Raw genomic sequence first — 9938 nt, forward strand, 5'->3', positions numbered from 1 at the left:
CGGCGGGAGCGGTGACCTTTCACAGCGGACAGGAGCATCTGCTTCGCTCTGATTGGACTATAAGATAAATCCGCTCTCCGTTGATTGGATAAACGCACGATTCGTGAACGCGAACTTTTTCGGGGAGGTCGCGTTCTGATGGCCCAAAACCTCGGCTGAGCGTGATTGGCTGATTCTGAGAGCGCATCCGTGTCTGAGCCAATGAGGGGAGGAAGGACCACTGAATGAAACAATGATGTCATGCCAAAATATTGCGCGGGAGATTATCACGTTGTTGTGAGGTTCGTGAAAAACGGTCACTGAGTGGACAGCTATCCTTTAAAAACGCTGACACTGCACCAGCCGCAGTGAAAGTTGCTGAAGCAAGTGGATTGAACGAAGCTGAAACTCTTTTGTCAGAACTGAATAGTTTTCTACATGTTGCTTCATGATAGATAATTTATATTTGCATCGCAATTTTAAAAGGCGGGTAGCCAGCCTCCTGGGAAAAGCAGGCAAATAATGTAGGAGGGGGTTAAATAATGCTATAAATAAATAAATAACGCTGTAAATATATTAGGGTCATCCATGGTCAATGAAATTAGCAGAAAGATTGTGCTGGACTGAAAAAGCCAATGCATGCTTAAATTGACGAGATACTGAGATAATTACGAATTGACTGAATACCCTCCTTTATGTAGATTGTTAACTATAGTTCTTTCCCTCCCTTCCTCAAATATCTTTTTATTTCCTCAAATTAGCTGTGGGGGACCTTTCAAACAGGAATTTCTGCTTGTACCCATGACACATATATGCATTTGTCAATGACGGATAAAATCCTTAGTAGAGTTAGAAGGGCTAAGGGCTTCCTTTTCTTTATCAGTGCAGACTGCATTTGTTACATCCTTGTCCACATCACTGGCAGAGCAAAAAGGAAATTCCACGCATGTACTTCCTGTTTTCTGACAAAAATTCTTTGTCAGATGTGTGAGTCATGTGAGGAGGTAGCTATGTTCTTCAAGTGGCTGAGAAGTGAAACATTTATTTCAGCATGATCTCTTTCTTAACAATGGGTGTAATTCATCAGTCTACACATTGTTACAATTTAATGTATTGTAACAATGTATATGTAAATGTGACCATTAATGTAGTTTGTTATGACATAATTATTGTTCATGATATGCAAATCCCTGCAATTCACAAACAAAAAATAAGATACTTAGAAGTTTGATTCTGAGACTCAGCATTAAAACTCATCATTAGGAAACTGACTAAGGCAGGGAATACATACCATTTGTTAAATCTGATTTGAGCATATACTGTAGTGGTACTCCATTTTCAGCAAGTTCATACAATTGATTATTTTTAGCAATTTGTGCTAAGCATACTTTTAAGACATGAAAAAAAAATAAACCAAAGGGGAAGTCACACATGTAGGTCAAAATGTGGTATATCCAGGATAGTAGTCTATCAAAAATATTTCTATGGTTTAAATCTTTATGAATTATTTTTTGATTATTAATAAGAGCATACTTCCTTCATCCTTGTCTCTTGTTGCTGTCAGTGTAACAAACATGATAGAAGTGAAATGAGTTTCAGGCCCCTATTCTTGTTTGCAAAACTACACTCTAATTACCAAAGTCGTTAACAGATGAACAAAAGGCAATTTGCCCTTATCTCGATGTGCAGTAATGATAGCTGACTAAATCTCAGGGAGTGACATCACCACTGAAAGTGCTCCGCAAGCTACTGCCCTAACAGCTTTATGGAAGACTCACACAAGCAAATACTGTAAGATCTGCTACATGAGATCTTGTCTACTCTGATGTCAGGGCAATGGTGATGGGCCCACGAAACTTTCCTGGTGTTCAGGCCCACACATTGATGGGGAAGTTGCCCAGTATGGTCTCTGTTACTGGGTGGTGGAACTTCACATGTCACCTGGGGAGATAAAGAGCCTTCCCCACATCCAGTAGGGGTCACTCAGTTTGGGGTGTTGGGAGCAAGGGGAGGAGGTTTGACAGGAATATCCCTTATGGGTGGTGGTGGGTCTTGCACTAAGGGGTCAGAGGAAGGTTCTTCAGAAAAGCCTTGTGAATTAGAAGGAGTGGTTTTTAAAAATCATGAAATTAAGATATTCATCATCAATTATTAGTAAAAGATCAGTTGTCAGTGGATTTTAAAAATGCTCTCTTTGCAAAACTTTGGCTTAAAGAAGCAGAGAAAAAGATTTGCTTAGGCATTATTTTGGACCAGGTCCATAATTATGTTTCAACCTTCAGTATACTCTAGAGTATGAATGACTTTATGATATCAGTGCAGACCCTATCAAGGTAGGACTCACTGAGCGGGTCAGTTCAACACCACATTGGTGAAGAAGGAGGGAAATAATTAATGTGGAAATGAGCTGCACTAGATTTGTGTTTAATCACACAGAAAATGCTATGCATTTGGCCTTACATGTAAATCATACCACAGACAAAATGATTTCGCCAAAATGTGAAAGTCACAGTCCCGGAGTAGGGCAAAGAAAATGAATGTCATTGAACAACAGCAAGCAATAGTTCACATGTTCTTTGGCAGAGTAGAAACCAAACTGCCAGGTACGATTAGATGGATTGAGAAAGCTGTCACTGCTCAAATGAAAAATGACAGAGAAAAGTGGACTGATACTTTGAGGATTAATAACAGAGGCATGACATTCAAACTTAACACTGGAGGTGATTGTGATATTCAAAGTTGACATTGGAGCTGAATACAATGGGATGCCACTGAAACTGAGGAGTGAAAAATGTAGCCAATATAACTGAAACGTACTTACCTACTCTGGCCACCAGGTGATGCCAAAGGACAAAAGTTTTGGAAACGCAAGTTACAGTATAAGGGTCATGACTATGACGCTCATTTCCAAGTCATTGACAAAGATGTTCCATCCATATTAGGAAATGTTATGGGCATTATGAAGAGAATACTGCAGGTACAACTGCATTACAATGACAGTGGACACAAGTTCAGGAGGACAAGGAGCTGCCGCTCTTCAAGAAGGCAAACTAATTGGATATGGATCAAGATCACTCACCGACTGTCAAGGAGGATACACACAAATTTCTCCAAGAAGTTGCTGTATCAGGTACTGCCAAGGGTACAAAGGATGCTAATGAGTTCGCAGAAGTACTTTCCCACAGTGAAGTACAAGCCTAGAAAAGAGATGCATATTGCAAATCCATAGTGCTTGGCATATCTGAACAAAATGAAGACCTGCTGAGCAAATAATTGGAGGTGACCCTAATTATACCTCAGCTACCTATCTCACAAGACAAACTGCAAATGTTCAGAAAGAAAACCACAGAGGATTCTAAGCTGCACACTTCCTTTCTGCAGAAAAGAAGCACTGCTAAGAGGATGACCCGCAGGGAAAAGGTACCATGAGTCACTGAAGAAATTTAACAGTTCAACAGTGTTGGGCATTTAAATTTACATAGTGGACCACTTCCCACAGGACTGCTCTTCGAGAGTGCCAAGATAATGGTTCCGTCGTGTATGAGAGGAGAGATGCTCAAGAAAAATTCATGATTCACACAACAGGAATGGCGAAATGAAAGAAAGAGAGACATATTATACTGGCTCGGTATATCAAAGCATACTGAGGATGTTGTCTTGCAGTGCACTGTCTGCAACACCAGCAAGAACAGCAACCCTAGACAGCCCTTACTGCAGTGCAATGTGGCTGGAAGAGTTTGGGCTAAGGTGGGAGCTGTTCTCTTTCACTTTACTAATGCAGGGTATCTATTATGTGTAGATTACTACTCAAAAGATTTGGCGATCACAAATCTCAATGACACATCAAGTAGAAATGGCATCACCACCATGAATTATCAAGCTTTCAATCAGTGAGCTCCAGTGAGTTTTTCAAAGAGAAACAGACAAGAAAAATGCATAGAATGTATAAAATGTATAAAAGACTGTATTGACTGACATACAGTACACTCAGGTGAAGTCAGAAGTCAGATTTTCAGGCCACAAGATCTGGAAGAAAAATCCGACTTCTGGGCAGACACAGACCAGAATAGCATAACAATTCAATGCCATGTCATTTTATTGATATGAGAAAAGTATTTCTTCTATAGACGTTTCATAATACTGTGTTGTGAAATGTGTTGATGTTATTTATATAACTGTTACATGTCAGTATTCAGTTAAGATAGCTCTATGTATATTTGTGTTGATATGTAATTTGAAGACAGAAACAATTCTTGAATTAGATTTTTTATTGAAAAAAGCTAATCAGAAGAAGGGCAATGTAGTATGTTGAACCAGTAGTAACCAAGACCCTGATTGGATACGTATTGATCGCATGTGTGTACGTGATGATGAGGCTGGAAGAAAAATAAACTGTTCAAACACTCGGCGTGTTGTCTACCTACAAAGCATACACAACAGACACCACTAAATCTGTTTGTCTGCAAGAGTAAGACCACAGAATCCCAAAGGTTGCAGTGAGAAAGGGTTCAACAGTCTTCCACAATATGAGTTTTTTATGTGGCCTCTGATATTCTAAATGTATGGTTGTCATAATAAAGCAGCAAGTTGTGTTGCTTTTGCCATTCAACACTATGGGGGGGGCATTCTTAAGCATTTAGCTGATGTATTTTGGTCCTATGAGCAATAGATTGGTCACTTATAATAATCATATATCCTAATGATGGCCCCAAACTCTAAAATATTTATACAACAGGCAGATAATCAGGAGTGTAAAAGACCCATATACTGTAACTGCCTCCAAAGATAACCGAGTTGCATTTTAGATAAAATCTGTCTTGAAACGCAATGAATGCTCCCTTCAGAAAAAGGTTAAAAGCTTAAAGGTTAAGTTATTTTAGTGGCACTTTTCCTGATTGTAAAATCCAGGGACATCAAAGATGTGAAATGTTGATGTTAGGCCAGATGGTGTCACTACAGTTCAATGGAAAAGAGAGTGTTTTGTCCATGGAACGTTTTGAACGTTTTGTCAATTCATAGCCTGATTTCAAATGCTAAAGTAAAGCGGTTCTATTCAACTTATTAGCTTATAGGGAAGTAATTAGCCAGGCTTTGTGCTCACTTACCATGTACATGCTCAGTTTGTAGTATTATGCAAAGTCAGTCTCATTGACATTTTGTCCAGTCCACGAGAAGTCAATTTCAAATTCAATATTTTGATAGGCTTCAGCTTCCACTCACCAGATTCAGTAAGAGGATAATGCCTAAAACGCATACACATATATACACATGCATGTGGGCACACGCATACGCATGTACACGCACAGACACGTTTCAGAGGAGATGTATGATCAAATGAATTTCAGTCCTTGCTAATTCTTAACAAGAATTTTTCCAACACACATTAGCAGTCAGGTACATTTATCAGCATTTGCTGTGGGGCTTCCCTCATCCCTTGCCTTTTCTAGTCTTAATGGCTTTGTTTCACAATCTCAGCACTCCCGAGGCATCGCGCCATGTGGAACATGCAGTAAAAACACTGGAGTGATTTGTCTTGTTCGCTCAAATTAAAATGCGAATGTCATGCACTGGTGGGCAGGCCTTTAAAATACCAGTAAACATGAAAACTTTAAGGGCTTGCTCATGGTGTGGGAAGATTAATGTGTAACATACCCAGGCCTAAAACCAGCTGGGACAAGCAGGCCGTTACCATTAAGGGTGCTTGCAGTATTCTGTTTGACTAGTATTGTCAAATTGTGATGGAATCATTGACAGATAAAACTCACAAATGTCTGTTTGATTGCCTGCTGTGTTGAAGACTACTGAACCACTGAGAACTGAATCATCTATTTATCAAGTATCAGCAGAACACTTTTACTGGCTATACGATCATACTGTGTTTTTCTATTAATCGAGTTTGACATAAATACATAGAATTGCAATATCAATGATTCATTATCTCATCCTTATCTCACATTGACTCAATGCCTATGCTCTGTGTCAAGGAATGAACCCCCACTATGGTTATTTTCTCTCTCATGCTGTGATGGCAGTTACATTCTACAAATATCTGAATGTTGTTTAGCATCATGGACATTTGGCAATATAGCAGTGTGGGCATTTGTTTGTGGAGTAACACTATAGGGATTGCAAGGTGTATATTTATGTGGTTCTTTACAATTTGTACAATTTATATCAGGCTATATGAGCAAATATGTTCATGGATTAGGTACCTATACAGCCCTATTCCTGTACTTGGAGATGATCATGAAATCAGCCCAAGGCAAGTGTAAACTGTAAATGAATTCTCATGTAAATGGACATGAAAATGTTTAAGGTTATCTTACAGTGCTGGTCATGACACATAAAGGTTCAGTTTGGTTAAATGTTGCAAAGTCATTAGTATGCTAAAACAGTACTATGATGTCTGCTCTTACTGTTCCTGTGAAATGGTGACAACTATAACATGGTTATATGAAAGAATACCCAGGCCTACATTTCATTAATGTATATTTGAACAAATGTTTGTATGGAAATATGTATTTAGAGCTTAAAGAGGAATAAATTGATGCAATATTTTGCTAGTTGGATGAGACAGCTGCCTCTGTTACAGTTTGGCTCTGCTGGCGGTTTGGCTGGTTCAGCACTCTGAAATATTGGCAATGTTTTGATGCATTCAACTTATGCACATTTCCCCGCAAGAGCTGAGCTTGCAGAAAATATAGAGAGGGATGCAGTGGCCATTTGTAACATGTGCCCCATTGACTCAGAAAATATGATTATTATTATGGGCTGGCGACTGGAAATGTAGTTGATCAGAGTTGATGGTATTTCAATAGAGATTTTTTTTTGTGGATTTAACAGATTGTTCCCTGTCCAGAATACAGCGTGTGGGTTCATTCAACATTTGAAAGTTTCAATTTTGTCTGTTAAGATGCTGTGGAAAGCATCTGTCAACTACTCTGTTAGGACTTTTCTTTTTTTATTTGCACATTGCACTTCTTAAATTAATCTCAAGGACCACAAAACTCATAATATTATGTACCAAAAATGCTTAATTTCGTTATTCAGTTTTGGGGACACAGATAATGAGTTTTGCTCTATGAGTTTTAAGGAAGAGATCAAATATTTTATTACTGGAACATTCAATTATGAGTTCACTAATCAGTAACCTCAGTGTTTTAATTTATTCATGTATTTAATATAATTCTGTCTAATGAATATTCACAAAGACCCAGCAAACTGTGCATGAAATAGCTGATGACAGGTAAGTGATGTTATCAATTTTTATATCTGAATGTTTAAGTAACTCTAATGAGTTATTTGTACATGCATACACACATTCATACATTACTGTTTCTGTTTCTCCCACATTCAGGCCTTTTCAATGTTTGAAGCTGGACTCACAAGTAAAGCATCAGGCTTTCTCAAAAGGAAAGAGGATAAAAAAACCCAACCCAGTCTGCCAGAAATGCTCATCTTTCTCATGGTACAGTAATTATATAATCCACCAAAATAGATAAAGTAATTTTGCTCATATAGTTTTAGCCTTGGTTACCTTTAAGGGAACCATGGAAAAATTTCCCATTTGTCTCTCAGCAAAGTATTTGTGTATGTGTGTGTGTATTGTTTTTCATATTCCCAAAAGAAATACTGATACTTAGTTCATACAGTATAGTACCGTTTGCTCATCTTAAGTGTTCCTATAAGGCAGGTCATGAATTGTGTATATGTAATGCAATCTGTGAAACACTGTTACTTCTTAATAGTGCTATGTCAAGTATAATTTCAATTGATTGATAGATAATTACCGGGCTAAGAAGCTCAGCCATGTACTCTCTGAGGTCCGACTTCACAATACACTACCCTCCTTCCACTGGAATGACAGCAGAGTGACCAGTGTAAGTACCATTTAATTATTCCATATTTAGATGCAATCACATAGTAACTATTTACACAAAAATAGATATGCAATAGGTAGTTGTAAGTACAACTACTATAACAAGGACAGAGTAACAACAAAGGGGTCAAATGCATACATGTATGTCTTTGCAGTTTTTGATATACAGATGAAGTTACCCATTTGAACTGAACCCTGTTATACAGGTGTACCTTCCATTTGGGTCTGGCCCTTGTGTTACAGTGCTTGTTACACAGGAGTACTTGTGTAGTGGATCTCAGCCTTGTTACATAATTTTTGCATTTGACCTTTCTTGTTACGCTGTCCACCTAACACTTGTGCAATTACAACGACTATTATGAGTGTAAGTATTCCTGCTTAAATACATAGTACTTACATAGGTTGTTGTACTGTAATTCCAATGTTATAAAGTTGGACCGATTTGGATGATGGAGAAATATAGGAGGGAAAATATATCAGAACCATGTAGACGACCAGGTAAATCCATAACCAAATATCAAGCAACGACACCTTCAGCAATATCAACACTGTCTCTTTTTTTTATTATTATTATTTTTACCCCCTTACTGTCATCCTCTGGCTTTCTCAGTGAGAAGATTCTGGTAGGTGGAAATTAATCTTCCTCTCATGTGCCAGAGACTCTTCTACGAAACCCTGTGAGGTTGTTCCTTTTATATATAGTGTGACAGCTGAAACACTGGCCTCATGAAAATATAATGAACTTTTATATCCCACAGAGCAGCAAACAAAGCACATTATCAAATCCAGTTTGGATGCTACTGACCTCTGTCTGGCACGTGGCTGGAAACGATCCCTTTTCATGTCTAAGTATAATCTCATCCCCTTGGAACATAAAACCACGGCTGTATGAATTTAAACACAGTATCTCAGCACGTTCCTTCACATAACGACTAAAAGCTTGGGCGCTCAGAGTGTCCGATACTATATGGCTTAGTCAGATGAAGTAAGGAAGTATGTATCTTAACATGTCTTCACAGACGTATGCCCTGATCAATCTTCTTCCAGTAACATTTACATAAAGTGATGGGAGACTGAGGCTTCTCAAACCCTAAAGAGGTGGAGCCGTGCAATATTGTTATTAACTCCCTGATTTAAACCAATACTACTCTTTTTGTGTGGAGAGCACTTCGATTGGTTTTAACATGTCAGTGATTGACAGTACATGGTAGCTCCATACCTTAGTGGTTTCTTTCTCCTTGGTCTCTCATCACAATCAAAAACCCATATCTCAAACCCCCAATAAAAATGAGCGATTTCCTCTCTCTAGTTTAGAAATAGACATGCGGTAGTCATGGGTTAGACTGACATATAGCCAGCCTGCTGCACAACTTGGAGCTGAACACAGAGGCTTCTGTCACTCAAGTACACCATCGCCCCTTTCACTCTCTGCTCGATCACTGCGTGGAACCGTTGGTGCCATGGCATCGAAGAGAAACTCGATCAAAGGACAGGTGTGCAGCAGGTGTGCACAGCCACCCTGAACCCCTGGTCACCAAGGTGGTGGTCACTGTGTGCCTGGCCTCTGCTTTGCACCTGGCAGCTCTGAACCCCAGGTGATGGGGAAGGGTGGAGGCAGGGAGATTTCCTCAAAATAGAAAGCTGATTGAAAGTGCTGTGAATTTTGGTCTTTGTTCCATGATTTTTACTTGTGTAATTACTATTAACTTGGCATGGATTGAGGTGCACTGTAGTGATCAAATTCCAGAACACACCCAGGCCTTCCTCTGAACAGCAGTCCTTGATTTTTTGTTATTGTGACTGTGCATTGCATTATCATTATTTAGCAGCGGCGGCATCGGTGTGACATAGCGGTAAGGAGTAGGGCTTGCAATCAAAAGGTTGCTGGTTTGATTCCTCACTTGGGCAGTGCTGTTATATTGGGCAAGTTACTTAAACCACAACTGCCTCAGAAAACATTCAGCTATATACAGTAAATGGATAATAAGTTACACTGTACAAGAGCACCTGCTACGTCACAATAATATAACGAATGTGCATTCTCTGTGGACGATGACAAACTAACCTTGCAATGCCAAGT

Source organism: Megalops cyprinoides, chromosome 11, assembly GCF_013368585.1.
Source record: "Megalops cyprinoides isolate fMegCyp1 chromosome 11, fMegCyp1.pri, whole genome shotgun sequence".
Classification (NCBI taxonomy): domain Eukaryota; kingdom Metazoa; phylum Chordata; class Actinopteri; order Elopiformes; family Megalopidae; genus Megalops; species Megalops cyprinoides.